The sequence below is a fragment of the Schistocerca nitens genome, chromosome 2, assembly GCF_023898315.1.
Source record: "Schistocerca nitens isolate TAMUIC-IGC-003100 chromosome 2, iqSchNite1.1, whole genome shotgun sequence".
NCBI classification, from domain to species: Eukaryota; Metazoa; Arthropoda; class Insecta; order Orthoptera; family Acrididae; genus Schistocerca; species Schistocerca nitens.
The window spans coordinates 932,603,587-932,619,099 of record NC_064615.1 but is presented as its reverse complement, the minus strand read 5'-3'; the positions used below and the strand labels follow the sequence as shown (position 1 = coordinate 932,619,099).

Below are 15,513 nucleotides of genomic sequence, written 5' to 3'. Positions count from 1 at the left end.
ATTGTAATTTAAGAAATGCTCTAAGAATCGGCCAGCCAGATTTTAGTAGCGTAATTACAAATAAAAAAGGAGAAAATATAAAAGATAATTTTCTGTTCAAACCAAATATAATGTCATTTTTATTATTATTTAAACACCTTTTGCATTGTTAATCATGTCTCACCAAAGTAAGATATCCACCCACTGCACATAAACATTTGGCAATGACGAAGAAAACAGAGATGAAGTCTGAAAGGTGCAGCGGGCGAGAAAAGCCTAAGGAAAAAGAGAGACAGCGCTATTCCGCCAAGCCGATGAGAAGGGCGGGGAGGGGGGTTGCAACGTTGTCATCATATTGAGAACGTATTCAGCATTCCGCGATGCGCTGGTGCATACGTCCTGAAGGGCCCTGTTCTACAATAATGTATCTGTACTCTTTTCATGTTTACAGAGTGCCACCAGCATTGTGGAAAGTAAAATTCGACGAGTATGTGATCAGTATCTTTTCTGTGTACATAACGTGTAACGAGTTTCTCCAGTTCGTGAAAGATTTCTCATTCATCCCTCAAAAAAATTCCTCTGGCTCTGCTGCAAGTTCTCTTAGTATGTTAGTATGGTCATGTGTAGAACGCCTTATAAGTCACTTTTACCCCCACCGCGGCTTCCTCTTCTTTTTCTTTTCACTGCACGCAGCGATTGCAGCCGTAGTACATGCGAGTTCTGTTTCATCGAGACGCGAAGGCAGAGTTCTGACGCGTTCCGAACGTAAACATTGTGCAGTAATACAAAATGAGACAAAAAGGATTTTACAAGTTTGGAATGAATAGAAATTTTTGAGACCAGTTACAGAATCGGTAGATGAGTCATTTTGTAGCGAAAAACCTCAAGTTTGATTCATACAGTGCATCAGTGCCCCATTCCTCACCAGGAGCGGTAGCTTAGCGCTCAAATAAAATCGCTACTTTCACTTGTCCGGAGCGTGCTCGCTGTGTGTTTTGATTTCGTGAAACATACTCTGCAACAACCGTTCGGAGTAAATTTCACACCGAATATGCTAAATAGTGGTGGGCAGGAAATCGCGTATCTGTTAGAAATCACAGTGACTGAGAAGTCACAGATATCACAGTAGCAACAGAATCTAACTGCGATTTCAGTCACAGTTAGCAGTCGTAAGTAGTATTTTACATTCAAAGACGTGAGCCATCTATTGGTCGAATTTAGCACTGCTTTCTGCGATTTCAGTGACAAGTCGCAACTAAGAGTCGCAAGTAGCAACTAAAAAGCGCGGTTAACAGTGGCATCTGTTGGCCAAAGTTCGTACTACGTCCATCTCTGCGGTACGCTATGGAGTCCAACTGCGATTTCCGTGACAAGTCGCAACTAAGAGTCGCAAGTAGCAACTAAAAAGCGCAGTTAACAGTGCCATCTGTTGGCCAAAGTTCGTACTACGTCCATCTCTGCGATACGGTATCGAGTCTAACTGCGATTTCCGTGACAAGTCGCAACTAAGAGTCGCAAGTAGCAACTAGAAAGTGCGGTTAACAGTGCCATCTTTTGGCCAAAGTTCGTACTACGTCCATCTCTGCGATACGGTATCGAGTCTAACTGCGATTTCCGTGACAAGTCGCAACTAAGAGTCGCAAGTAGCAACTAGAAAGCGCGGTTAACAGTGGCATCTGTGGGTCAAAGTTCGTACTACGCCCATCTCTGCGATACACTATTGAGTCCAACTGCGATTTCCGTGACAAGTCGCAACTAAGAGTCGCAAGTAGCAACTAAAAAGCGCAGCTAGCACTGCCCTCTGTTGAGCAAAGTTCATACTACGCTATTCGCTACCGAGTCAAACTGCGATTTCTGTGACAAATCGCAACTAAGAGTCGCAAGTAGCAACTAAAAAGCGCAGTTAACATACTTTTCCTAGTGCCATCTGTTGACCGACGGACGTACTTCGTTATGAGAGCCTTGTGCCTCACGAGATCGATGTGCTGTGTGTGCATATGAAGGGCTTATTTCAATAGTGGTACAAGTCCATTTTTGTTAATTTTGAGATACAGAGTCGTAAAGTTAAATGAGCGCTGAAAAATCTGCAGTTGAGATACTAGAAATATTCAAGCATATGGCTTCTTGCTAGAGATGAACCTTTATTTATGTTTGTTTGGATCACTAATTTCAGAAGCATTATAGACAGAAAAGTGGAGGTAATGGACTTGTACCACTATTGAAATAAGCCCTTCATATTATATGACGACATGCACATTCAGCATCAGTTATGGTTGGTCAAATACTGCTGTGACTCTGAATGTATTATATTAATAAGAAGCAACATTGCCTTTTTCTCCTGAAAATATCAAGTAACGTAACAAATGTGTTTGATTCTGCTTCCAATATGACAGTTTTGGTTAATACTCCACATGCCTACAGGACTTTGCAATGTTAACACAGCAGAACTCAGACATCTGTATAAGTGTAGAGAAATGAAAACAGTCATATGAATGCCTCACTTTTGTTCCGACACAGTTCAAGACTCGGGAGAAAAGTTTTACACCTGGTGTTCTACATGGCAACTTCACACACAAGAACTTTTTGCCGACACTACTACCACCTACATAAGTAAGCTTTTCCTGTGTTACTTTCAAGTAATGCACTTAAGCTATTCCTGATTCAACTGGATGATCTGTACTTCCCACTTTCATATCAACAGCCTCAAAATGCATATTGTAGACTTCGAGATATGTTACAGGTCAGTGTCACACCAAGATTGTGGAGAAAAGGGGGGGGGGGGCGGCATGTCACTCTCCAACAAGTGTTTACCAATAAGTAAGTGGCGGAAAATTATGGGTATAGGACAGCTTAAACATGTGGAAAATGAGATTTTTATTATTCACTCACTGTATTTGACATTTATTATTCCTTTAAAATCGCACAACAACTTCAATAAAACACAGTTTAATCATTCACACACTTATTTCACGATTATTTCACTTTTAAACTGCAAATCCTCTAAGAGCTGTCTTGAATCTTCACGAGTCTCTCTCAACAGCCTTGATGTGGATAGATACGTACAGCAACCAGTAATCAGAGTCAGAACTGTGTCTGCAAAAACACAAGGATTATTAAACAATTGTTGCTGTCATTAATTACTAGCAATATAATTGACAGAGTAGATTGCTAATATTTGTTATAATGAATATCACATTTGCAAGAACGATCTCACTGAAGTAATTAAGTCCATCGAAACGCTTAGAAACTAACCTCTCGTCTGACGAAAACGGTCTAAAGACGCAGTGGCAATTTCTTCAGATCTGTTGACAATGATATTTTGAGTTATCACTTTACTGAGTGAATGAAATGTAGTTCAGGTACCTGTTAACATAACAATATGTTAGAATTCATTTTCTAAATACGAACTATTACGGTACTGTACTGCTACTTACATATTAATTACACTATTAATATTTTCACAGTTGTTTCTTTAAAACAAAATTAAAGCCAGCGGAAGAAAAAACGTAAAACATACTTGCCAATGACAGTTTTGTTGAGATTCAATTTTCTGTGTTGACAGATGTAACTCTTTCATACGGTGGTAAGTCGCAGAAATTGCAGGAATCACAGAAATCGCAGAAGTAGCAGAAGTCACAGAAATCGCAGAAGTAGCAGAAATCGCGGAAGTAGCAGAAATCGTTGTGGCGGAGGGATACACGACCTATGTTCCTTAACTGCGACTCTTAACTGCGACAAATCACAGTTAAGAATAACAGATACTGAAAAGTAGCATTCACAGAAATCACTGATATCGGAAAATCGCAGTTTAGCCCATCACTAATGCTAAAGAACCTCCAGGCAGGCCTACAATTTACTCTTTGCACAAGAACTTTGCTGAGACTGGTTGTTCACTGCAAAATGGTGAATGACCAGGTTCCCGCCTATTGATGATTACCTTTCTTCCAGGACTTGACACCACTGCATTTCTTTCTCTGGGGTTTCATTAAAAATGTATGTACGTTCCTCCCCTACGAAACAATTTAGTAAACCTGAAAAATCGAATCTACGCTGTTGTTGCAGTTGCTACGCCCGATTTGCTGCAACGAGTGTGAGAAGATACTGATTACCGGTTGGATGTTCGCCACATCACAAATGGTAAACACATCGGACCAAAATGACACTCAACATTGTAAGCTTTCTGTGAAATATTGTCTGTCCAAGAGAAAACTGAATACATTGATTTCGGAATTTTCTCCTCACGCAACTTGTACTTTAGATAACGTATTCAATTGCAGATCATAACTGACAGTTGGCCCTGTCTTGTGCATATGAACAGTGTAGTGAAATAAAAAAATTAAGCTTCATGAAATGCAAAATTTGAAATACAATGTATGTAATTAAATACCAAAAGAAACTGCGTACTCAGTGAAAACTATACAGTGCACGATATGAAGTGCAGTGTTAGATTAAGAACATCTGCTCGGATGAAAATAACTGTTTGAAATTACCAACACTGTTCTCTGAAAATTAATGTACTTGCTACCACGACACCTGACTACACAGGTTACACATGAATGCAAGGTGAGATCTGCCCTGAAATAAAAGTGACTTACCTCTTGCTCAGCATGCTATTTTCGTGTCTGGAGTACTGACGTTCTCGAAGTCAAATACAATACATTAGATGCAGCAGCTAAAGGTAAGTAATCTACTCCATTTTTTTAGTCATAAACAGTTTGTTGTTTCATGAGGCGTAAGGTGCAATGCACACACGAAAAAAATTCAAAACTTTACTATGAATCATGAAGGTGGTTTTACTGCAAAGAAAATGCTTTTTGAGTAATCAAACTGACTATTGAGAAAAAACAGCTCTGCATTAGAAGATTCTAACAATTACAAATTTCTCTCATTTAAAAATTTACAACATTCCTACAACAATCCTTCAAAAACCTTCTCCGCCAATTTAAAGAACAAGAAAGAATTATAAATCTATTTTCATCTCAGTAATAAAGTATTCCAGGTAATTTGTCCCAGATTCACTAGTAACATATCCATTCCTCTGAAAAAACTAAACTGCACACTACTCTGTGCCAACTAAGAATGTCCCAGCGCTGCACAACTGTCTGACCAGCATGCCAGCCAAAGATAACACTAAATACAGAGTCAAGGACCTTATTCGTTACTCCTACAGTGCGCTCATTCATCTTTGGCCCAGTACACTAAAGGTAAATTATTTACAGTAGTATAAAACATACGAGAACCTTACAACACTTCTGTGTGAAACTGTTTGCTTGTTACAAAATAACACATCTACCGATTCTGTAAGTTATCTCAGTAAATTTCTGTATCATTCCAATGTTGTAAAGTCCTTTTGTAACTCACCCTGTCTTGCGCCTTTATTGGTGTCGCACTCCCGCGCAATATATTGAACAATATTACTGCTCGGTACATACTGAGCGTGTGAGAGCCCTTCAACACTGTCTGTTGTCAATTGGTCCCTCTTCTTGCAGCTGGCGCAACGCCTGTGTGCCTATGTGAAATGTACAATTGATTCTCATGGTCCATAGTGTGATGTAACAAAATAAAAGTGATGTTACTATTCAATGGAAAAGTTGGAAATTGAGATTTGGCTAACTGTTTTATCAGTCACAATTGGCGTAAGAATCATGGATTGACCATTGTCATAAAATATTGCATTATGAAATGTGAATAGTCTTCACATGCAGTTTCGTGTCACTCGAAGTAGTCACAGCTAGCATGCTATTGATTAAGAAATTGCGTTATCGTCTTTCTAAATACTTCATGATCGTAGATACGATCATACCCAGTTGTGAAGTTATTGTTATGTCAAAACAATTTCCTAAGGGACCAGAAAGTTCTTAAGGGCGCAAAAACAACTGTAACATCACGCAAAAGGGAAATTCAATATTAAAGCTGATGCAAGAAGACGATAAAACAGTTTTACTTTTGTCAATGTAACACGTACATTGGACTGCTGATCTTGGTGTCTGTAATCTTAGCAAAATGCATAATTAAAATGAAAATAATACTGAGAAGATGATAGGAATGAACACTGCTAATTGATTCAATATTTCCAGAACAAATATTTATTATAAGTAAAACATATATCGTACCTTATGCTTAGTACTACAATGATGGTAGATTTTTATGTCTGTTAGGTGTCCATTGAGCTCTCTTTTATGTAGCCATTGTCCTCTTGAGTCACCCGTGTGTCGTCACGATAAGTTATAACAGTTCTTCTTTTTACACTTCACTCAAACTTAGACAGAACATGTTTTTATACATTTAGTAAAAATTAGTTCAGACCGCCACAAATCTGCGTCCGTCTTACTTAAGAAAAATAATACAAGTGTTTAGCGCTCAGGGCTTCATTTGTTCTCCAGCGCCGGCCAGGGTGCCCGAGCGGTTCCAGGCGCTACAGTCTGGAACCGCGCGACCGCTACGGTCGCAGGTTCGAATCCTGCCTCGGGCATGGATGTGTGTGATGTCCTTAGGTTAGTTAGGTTTAAGTAGTTTTAAGTTCTAGGGGACTGATGTCCTCAGAAGTTAAGTCCCATAGTGCTCAGAGCAATTTTTTTTTTGTTCTCCAGCGAACAAAACAGTGAAGGATCGTATATCGATCTGTATCCTTCTCTTTATATTGCTGCCCAAAGACGACGAATTACGTTATTTAGGAAATTCAACCATCGCTATGCGACGCCTTATTATACATTAATCATTCTTTATAAACAAGTATTCGCCTCCTGGCTAAAAGTGTTAACTATTTGCTGTTTTAATGAAGCCAAAAATAGCGAATATCACAATAGCACTACAGCTTTCTTCGCGAGATTTCCTTCCAGCTATGGGCGTTACGACTGGGAAGCTGATTTGTCTGACAGCTGCATACTTGCCACCCTTTATCGACTGCCGCATCTGTCCTATGCTTCCCAGGAGCATGTCCATTTACCTTGTGGCTGCCAATCAGCAAACCTTCTGTTCATATAAACCCATCCAAAAGGCAGACTGAAGACCGCCTTACATTCCTTATAAGGCTCACTGCGGGAAAAGACACTTCATAGATGCTTAACACAACAATGAACAGGTGAAGTATATGCAGCTACATGTATTTTATTCCTGGTGTCACAGCGAATGTAATCATAGTGAAAAAATCTAAATAAGAGTAAACTTTGTATGAAAAAAAGTAAAAGCCATCGAATGCATTGGGAGATAAAAATTGTGAACACAAAGGGAAGATTTGAATGGTTTGTGCTGAAGAAACTTTTCTTGGAGCTGTTAGGATGCCGAACATTACATGTTGGGTTTCTGATTTCCGTTGGAAATTATAATTTCATGTCCTCGTGTACTGTACACAGTTGATCAAATGTGGACTGCATATGTCATGCCTTCACTAGAGCTTCATTTGATAAGTAATTCTCTTTCACTGTATATCTTAAATTCAATAATATTTTCCTGTTTCACTTCATTTGAGGTAGAACAGAGTGGAATGTCTATGAGAAATCGTCATAATGAACTTATTTTATTTGTTACTCACAAGGAGAGGTCCCCAGAGGTGCGATCGAATTTTTGTAACCATCTACATGATGATGTAGGTTAAGGGCTGAGGTATCACCCTGCAACTGTTCATCCCTTTGGGCTCTCATCTGCAAGTACTCGAGGGAAAATAAAGTTCTTGATTTTATGTGATATTCTGGCGCCTTAAAAATGATTGTCTACAGAGTTTTGTTGAGGCATAGCGTTTAACGTACAGTCCAGACATGTAGGAGGTTGTGAATTTGATTCTTGACAGGTATTTTAAAAATTTTTTATTTTCAAATCTTTATCGAAATTACTTTGGTCATTTTTTATTCAATTAATCAGATTAAATGTAGAGGCAAAGATGGAAAAATGGGCCCCTGCTGGTATTATGGTCCCCCTACATATTTGGAAGTACAGGCCACGAATTGTAGCGGAGAGAAAATGAACTACTAGAACTAGTTGCCACACTTCACTGTACAGTGCGCAGACATAGTAGCTGTCATGGTTTGTGAGTAGTTGCACTGTGAATTTTTTCGCTGTCATCAAAAGTTTGAAAGGTTAGTGTTTACTTGAATAAAACTCAAATTTCTAACATGTTATTAGTATAACTAAGGTAAGGTACGTATTTGGCTTGCTGTTGGGATACCGTTTTACGTTAATTAACGTCGGTTGCGAACCAAACTAACCGTAGGCAAGATCGTTTTTCCCAAGATGTCGAGGGTGGATGTATGGGTCCCTTTTGCTGCTGGTATTATGGGCCCCGTAAAATCAATCAGATATTGCTACTCTTTATGTTTCAGATGCCTAAAACACATCTTGTACCCCCAAAAAAATCGAAACGGCAATCGTGGGACAAAGCAAATATGGCAAATGCTATTGTAGCTATTAAAGAGAAAAAATGGGGTTGAAAAAAGCGGTTAAAGTGTACTCTGTCCCTCGTTCTACGCTCCAAAGGCTTTCCACCGGTTTTACCACAGGGACTTGAGGACGAACTGGTTAAATATCTTCTCATTATGGAATCCAAATTCTACGGCCTTACCAGAAATGACGTCAGGTGCATGGCCTACCAGCTTTGCACAAGAAATAAAAAGTTGGTGTTTCTGTCCCTAATGTTGACGACGCTGTATGTCTATTTTGTGAAGGGATTTTTTCAAAGGACACAAAAGGTGAACTTTGGGCCCAGTGTATAGCCTGCGAGATGTGGGCTCAAAATGAATGCTCTGGATGCGAAAAAGATGCTTATGTGTGTGACTATTGTAAATAGGCTAGGCGTAGGCTGTGAAAATCATCCCACTAGTAGACTAATTAACAATTTGCAGAGTGAATCTTTTTTTCATTATACAGAAAAATTAAATAAAATTATATTTTTCAAATCTTTGTTTCTTTTTATTTCAAACTACCTTGGGGCCCATATTACCAGCACAAATTCTTGACGCAACAAAATGCAGAGTATCAGGAAAAAAATAAAATTTTGCTTTAAATATTAAAAAGTTGGACCAAAACATATCGTAACTATTGCAGGACGTACTAGAGAAATGTTTTATGTTAATTTCAGGTGATTATACTAAAAATAAAAGGTGTTATATAAAAAAACAGAGTGGGGGCCCATTTATCCACCTTTACCTCTAATTATTTAAAATTTCTAATCCTTTATCACATCATTTTAATCAACATATTAACTATTTCATTTGCTCTTATTTTGTCTCAAGAAAAGAAGGATTGGAATCTTTGTGCAGGTGATTTCAATTGTTTGTATTTATTTATCATAATAGTCCAACTTTTGAAAATGCTAATATATTGGTTACAAAACAAATGACAAAGAAATCAATTTATATTGGCTGTGCAATGGTGTCAAAAATGCGTCTTTCAATACAAGATGTACTTTCTTTGGATGGTGATCGTCATACAAACATTTAATTATCATACAAACATTTAATTATCTTACAAACATTGAAAACATATTTTCTTTTTGAATTATAGACTAAAGAATGCAAAAGAAAATTTAAACTGAACAAATCGAACAAGTGATTATAAACAAGACTAAATTCAAGCAACTTGAGGAATATAGTGATACCTCTTTACTCATTGCACCCAATATCATGAAATTTGTAATCAGAAAATAGTAATAATAGCAGCAGTGACATTGATGGAACTATGGGATGAGAAAAATTGAAGAAATTAAATCAAAGTTAACACATAAAAATAAGTTAAATCACATGAACAAAGATTCCAAATGAAAAAAAGATTCGAAGATAAAGTAAGAGCAAATGAAATAGTTTAAATGATGATGTAAATGACATGACAAAGATTAGAAGCTTAAAAATTAAGTTTAAAACAATTCATTGAATAAAAATAATAATCAAAATCATTTTGAAAAAGACTTGAAAATAAAGAAGTTCAAAGCACCTGCTGAGACTCAAACCCACAACCTCGTGTACATCAGGAACATACTTAACTAATATATCACAAACCCACTCTGTGAACAATTAGCATTTTTGAGGCTCTGGAACACCACATGAAATCAAATCATAAACGAGGACCCACCAGAGTGACTGGCTGCAGTGTGCGATGTTTGGTACCCTAACACATATCACCATACAGATGGCTTCAAAAAGTCGGTCCCATCCCTGGGGAACTCTCATTGTCAGACAACCAACGATAAACTTTAATATAACTCTCAACTATCCTCATTAAATCACTGGGTTCTCTATTATCAGTAAATTGAAATTATTTCCACACTAATTTATTTTGTGGTTACTTTCAAGTAATTGCAATAAAATATCTTTTAGACACATTCATCATTAGAAACATCAGTTACTATTTTGAAAATTTATCTCAGTGAACTATTTCAAAAGTGGAGATATCCCTTCTCACTTTTTGTAATGTTCTCAATCCAAGTACCTCTTTATGTGTATGCATTTGGCTGATTGTATCTTCCATATCAAGACATTTGTAAATTTTATCATTAGACCATATATATATATATATATATATATATATATATATATATATATATAATGCAGTGATTATTTGTCATCTTTGCAATAACTTTAATTTGTTATGATTACCACCAGAGATTATGACATCATGTCACATATTACAAACCTTAAGTCATGTAGTAAAATAGGTACTGACTCTAACGTGGCTAAAATGAGTATGTTTTACAATGTTAACAACATTCAATATATTATACAATATTCATCGTTCATATTGTACAATCATAATTGCCACAGATGTAGCACAGTTTCATGCTTCTTGTGATGGATAGCTGTCCACCAGGAGAATATCGAAAGTTGCGATGTGGACTTCTCTTGTCACAACAACCTTTTGCTCTCGCCAAATTTGTAATGCAAATGAAGCAAAAGAAAAGCAAACAAAGACTATGTAGTTTCTCATTAAATAACTATTAATGTCATTAAATTATTAATTTTATTATATAACATGCCATGTATTGTAGCTTACCATATATCAAGTTAACAGCTAAGTCCTTGATGGTACAGCAGATATTATGTATCACTATAGAACAAAGAATTACCTAAAGTATGTGCATTTCTGCTACAGATTGGCGACATGTGCTGCTAAGGGTTCTAATTTTTTTCAGAAATACGTTTTCTGAAGGAAATTAGGTGATCGCGCTTTGTGAAACTTTTATTCACTGATCCCAGTTGGTTAGGGTCCTCGTCAGTTGCAGAATTTACGTCGTATGTTGCGTTTTAGGAGGCCTAGGGAATCTGAGCGATATTTTCCATCGTAGCTGTTACAAAAGTAAAACAGGTACTAATTCCATCTGTCAAATGGGCTCTGACAGTTCATTCACCTGCTCTTCTCCCTCTAGTACTTCAATGATACGTTCATCTTGATGAGAAGTGACGTGGTCACCTTGAATATAGTAGCCATCCATTGCATGATAATAGGTGGAAACCAAAACCGCCAATGATCTCAAATATTTCTTTTATTCAGTGATTGGTTCGGTTGTTATAATTATCATCAGGTTGATCAAAACAAGAATGTGCATATTTATGTGTAAAAATATTTTGATAAGTTAATAACATTATAATAAGCAGTAGCACTGCTTCTCATTATCTAAGAATCATCTCATAAACAATATACCAGGCTCCTTGAATGTTAATAAAAGAGACAAATTAAGTTTATAGTCATGACTGGCATTGACATATAATATAAAAACATGATGAAATTGTAACATATACATACAGTAAGAACTGTTATGTAGGGCCGTCGTTAGCACACAGTGCTTGACAGCTGTAGTACAAGCAGTTTAGAGAGCTTGTCTCTAGGTGTTGCTGACCAGAAGCACTGTTTCCAATGGCGAATTACAAAGCCACAGATATGAATGTTTAACATTCTACACGAACCAAAATAGTATAGTTTGAAATATAACTAAAAAAATAACAAAAGTAATCTGTTATTTAAGATTACAACCGTTTGCTCTCAAACAGCTGTCAGTGACGTACACTGATGAGCCAAAACGTTATGACGACCTGCTTAATAGCTTGTTTGTCTATCTTTGGAGCGAAAGGCATCACTGATTCTGAGTATCGGGGATCCGACAGTTTGTTGGTAGGTTTGTGGAGGTATGTGGCATCAGATGCTTATTCAGAGTGTAAACTCCCCCTCTCTTATCGATCTTAATGACAGTGAAAAATTAAACCACTTGTACCTAATGGAAATTTGGGAAAAGGAATCGTTACCGAAGTTAATCTGTCGGTAAAGAGGGAGGAAAGGGTTACATCTAAATGAAAGGAAAAATGCAAATGAAACTGGTGGAAATTAATTTTGAAAAGGGGTAAAGTTAATAAAGAAAGTAAATGTGCAGTCGTTACGTTAACAATTAACTGGCGTTAATTAGAGATTTGAGATTTGGGGAAAATTATGGTCGCCAGTCCTATCAACAACTACTATAATAACTGAAAAAGAAAGGTTATTGCACATATAATTAGCACTAAAAGCGTGGCAACTGAAGGTTGACACGTGTTGTGTGAAAACTGAATGTTTGTCAGAAGTAATAAATTTCGCTACACTCTGACTTAATTTAGCAAAAGTATTAATAAAACCGGAAAATTGAAAGTTAATTTAGTGACTGAAATTAATAGTGAACTTTGTTTCTGAAGCACTACGAAATTCAATAAAATAAGGTTAGTCTTGGGCTACCTCAACCATCATTTCAAAAGCTACTTGAATCTACGCAATTTAGAAACAAGAGATTTAACTTTGAACTTGAATTAAATGATTCTGAACAATTAACAATAGTAAAATTTAGTATGTACGAAGCTGGGTTGCAGTCACAGGTAAGCTAAAATATGGTAACAAAACTCGCACTCTTAATTTGTTCTTGTGTAATCTAAATATTGTAGCCAGCTATGAATACTTTAACTGAACTTTGAAATTAAAGCAGTGAAATGGAATGATATTACTTTAATGCTGGCGTTTGAATTTCAACGACACTCGGGTTCATTCCGGAAAAGGAAGGGACCCTGCTTGGTAATGCAATAGGGACAATGAGCAACAAAGGTTCATGCTAAGTTGCTGTAATTTGGTGACACAAATTGACCAGTTTGAAAAGCTGAGGTCTGCCATACAGTTCTAAAACTTTACGTGCTTCCAGTCTTCCTTGTTGGTTGGTTGAAGGTTTGAAGTCGTCGGTCGAGGAGGTGGCGACAGTCACTCATTGTCGGCCGTCGCAGTTGCAGAAGCTGGATGTTGGTGCGCTCTCTTCTCTATACTGTCACCAGGCATACCGGGCTCTTGATGTGCGCCAGCTAATGCTTCCCGTCCGCGACACCGTGTCAGAAACTATCATAGCAAGTCGAGCGCAATTACATGCTGCCAAACCCCGAAAGCGCGGAAACTCGCGGGAGCGTCACCCAACACACCTGCTCCACCGCACTACTCCAGCCAGACTCTGCTCTGCCCGCGCTCCACGCGGCAGAGTTAACACTACCAAAGATCATAAACACTTTGGTTCTCCACACGACCTATCGATGTATTCGTTCAATAGCATAGTTTTCCCTAGGCAAGACCCAGCGTAAAAATACAAATAATATTTACAAAACAAACCAATTATACATCGACATAAATGCATAAATATATATATGCAAATATTAAAAACAATTACGATATATAAAGACACAGAAATGTCATATCTTGAGGTAACGAAACAAAGAAAAAAATGATAGTACAATAGATGGAAATAGGAGGATATGCATTTCCGGCGTTACAAGAGGTCACGTCATTCGCGTAAATAACGGGCCGCTGATTTGCATACGCGGTGATGGAGCCCAATAGCGACCCAAAGGGGTCCCATAGGATTTGCACCAGTCGAATTTGATCGCCGAGGCATCAACGTGAGTTTACTACAATGCTCCTCATACCACTGTAGCATAGTTCTGGCCTGAGGCATGGACAGTTGTTATATTACATGACATTGTCATTGTGGAAGACATCAAGCATGAAGGGATGCAGGTGGTTCGCAGCTGTCAGCAAGTCTTCGATTACTACCACAGGCCCCATGCAAGCACAGGAGAATGTCTCCCATAGCATAATACTGCTTGCACCAGTCTGTGTCCATGGTGCGCTGCACATTCAGAGCCGCCGTGAACCTCAGTGACTGCGTTTGGTGAGACGCAATCGCCCTAGTGTAGCAAAAAAGTGATTCACCTGAAGAGCCGACACGTTTCCATTGATTGACGGTCGAATACCGATGGCCCCGTGCCCACTGCAATCGTAATTGACGATGTCGTTGGGTCATCATGTGAACACGTAGGTGGTGTGGCCTGCTGCAGAGCTCCATGTTCAACAATGTACGACGAATGGTGCACTCCAGAACACTTGTGCGTGCACCAGCGTAGTGTTCTTTCGGCAGAGATGCCACATATCATCATCTATCCTATTTTACAGAGCAGACAAGCCCCCAAGCCCCACGTTCTGTGATCACTCGTGGACATCCAAACATTTAGCAATAATTACTATTAAAAACAGTCTTGATCACGATTTATTTAACAAGGTGACCGGTTTCGACCACTACTGTGGTCATTTTCAGACCTATAAGTTGTATACAAAGCTCTAATTAGAGGGCTACATACATTAAACAAAATACATAAAGGTATAAAGCTATAAAACGTTGAATTACTTTCTGGTTGCCAATATTGTAGTTAGAGAGCCAGTGTTGAGAACGGCGAAAGATAGCATAAATAATAGGAACATTTTAAGGACAATAATTTCACCCGCCGCCGCACATATGGTTAATCGGCCGGGAAATGCAGTGTTTCTACATTCTACAAACATTTATGCAACAATTATTTTCCTACCAGCCACCCCACATACGGTTAATCGGCCGGGAGTGTTTCAACATTTTAATGTGGGGAACAGCCTACTCACGCTGTAGTAAATTCACATCAGTCTTTCCATTGCGTGCCAGCCAGTCTGCTGTAACTAGCTCTGACGTCATAAATGTTGTGTAATACTTTAAAAATCAAGCAAATAACCTAAAACATTTCTAGCATGTCAGGAGTAATATTAAATTAATGTGTGTTGAATATGAGTTCGATAACTTTAACCATTTTCGAAATTTGGACGTTTTTCTGTAAAAATCATTGGCGCAACAGAAAAAAGCTAGAGACTTAATAATTGATAATTAGATTCATCTTTCATAATAATTTAATAAAAACAGTACTTTGGATTTCATAAATTAAAATTTTAGTGGAAATTCATGATTTTCTGGTTTTCGTCTTAAAACTTAAGGAAGCAAGATAGATTAAGTAGGCTAACAAATAAGGCTAGGATGTTTATATTTAAGTAGAATGGAGATCCGCTATCACCATAAGGATGTGAGAAGTTTCATTTGAATACCTATAAAACTATAGCGATAGCGTATCTCCAAAGGGCCAGTTCAGAGCTCGTCTACTGCGTGCAGTGTAATTAAATTAATTCTCTCGCCCAAAATATTTAACTTAGCCACGTCAAAATTTTATTATGATTACTTACCTGTGTGTTGAATACACA

At 37.8% G+C, this 15,513-nt stretch overlaps 1 protein-coding gene across 1 annotated transcript in view; it reads right to left on the bottom strand.

Moving 5' to 3' along the window:
* Window positions 1-4,634, bottom strand: part of LOC126235457 (uncharacterized) — a 121,376-nt gene extending 116,742 nt beyond the window's left edge. Inside the window, exon 1 of the mRNA XM_049944180.1 lies at window positions 4,575-4,634. The gene's annotated coding sequence lies outside the window, so the exon portion shown is untranslated. The remainder of the gene's footprint in view (window positions 1-4,574) is intronic.
* Between the last annotated feature and the right edge of the window lie 10,879 nt (window positions 4,635-15,513).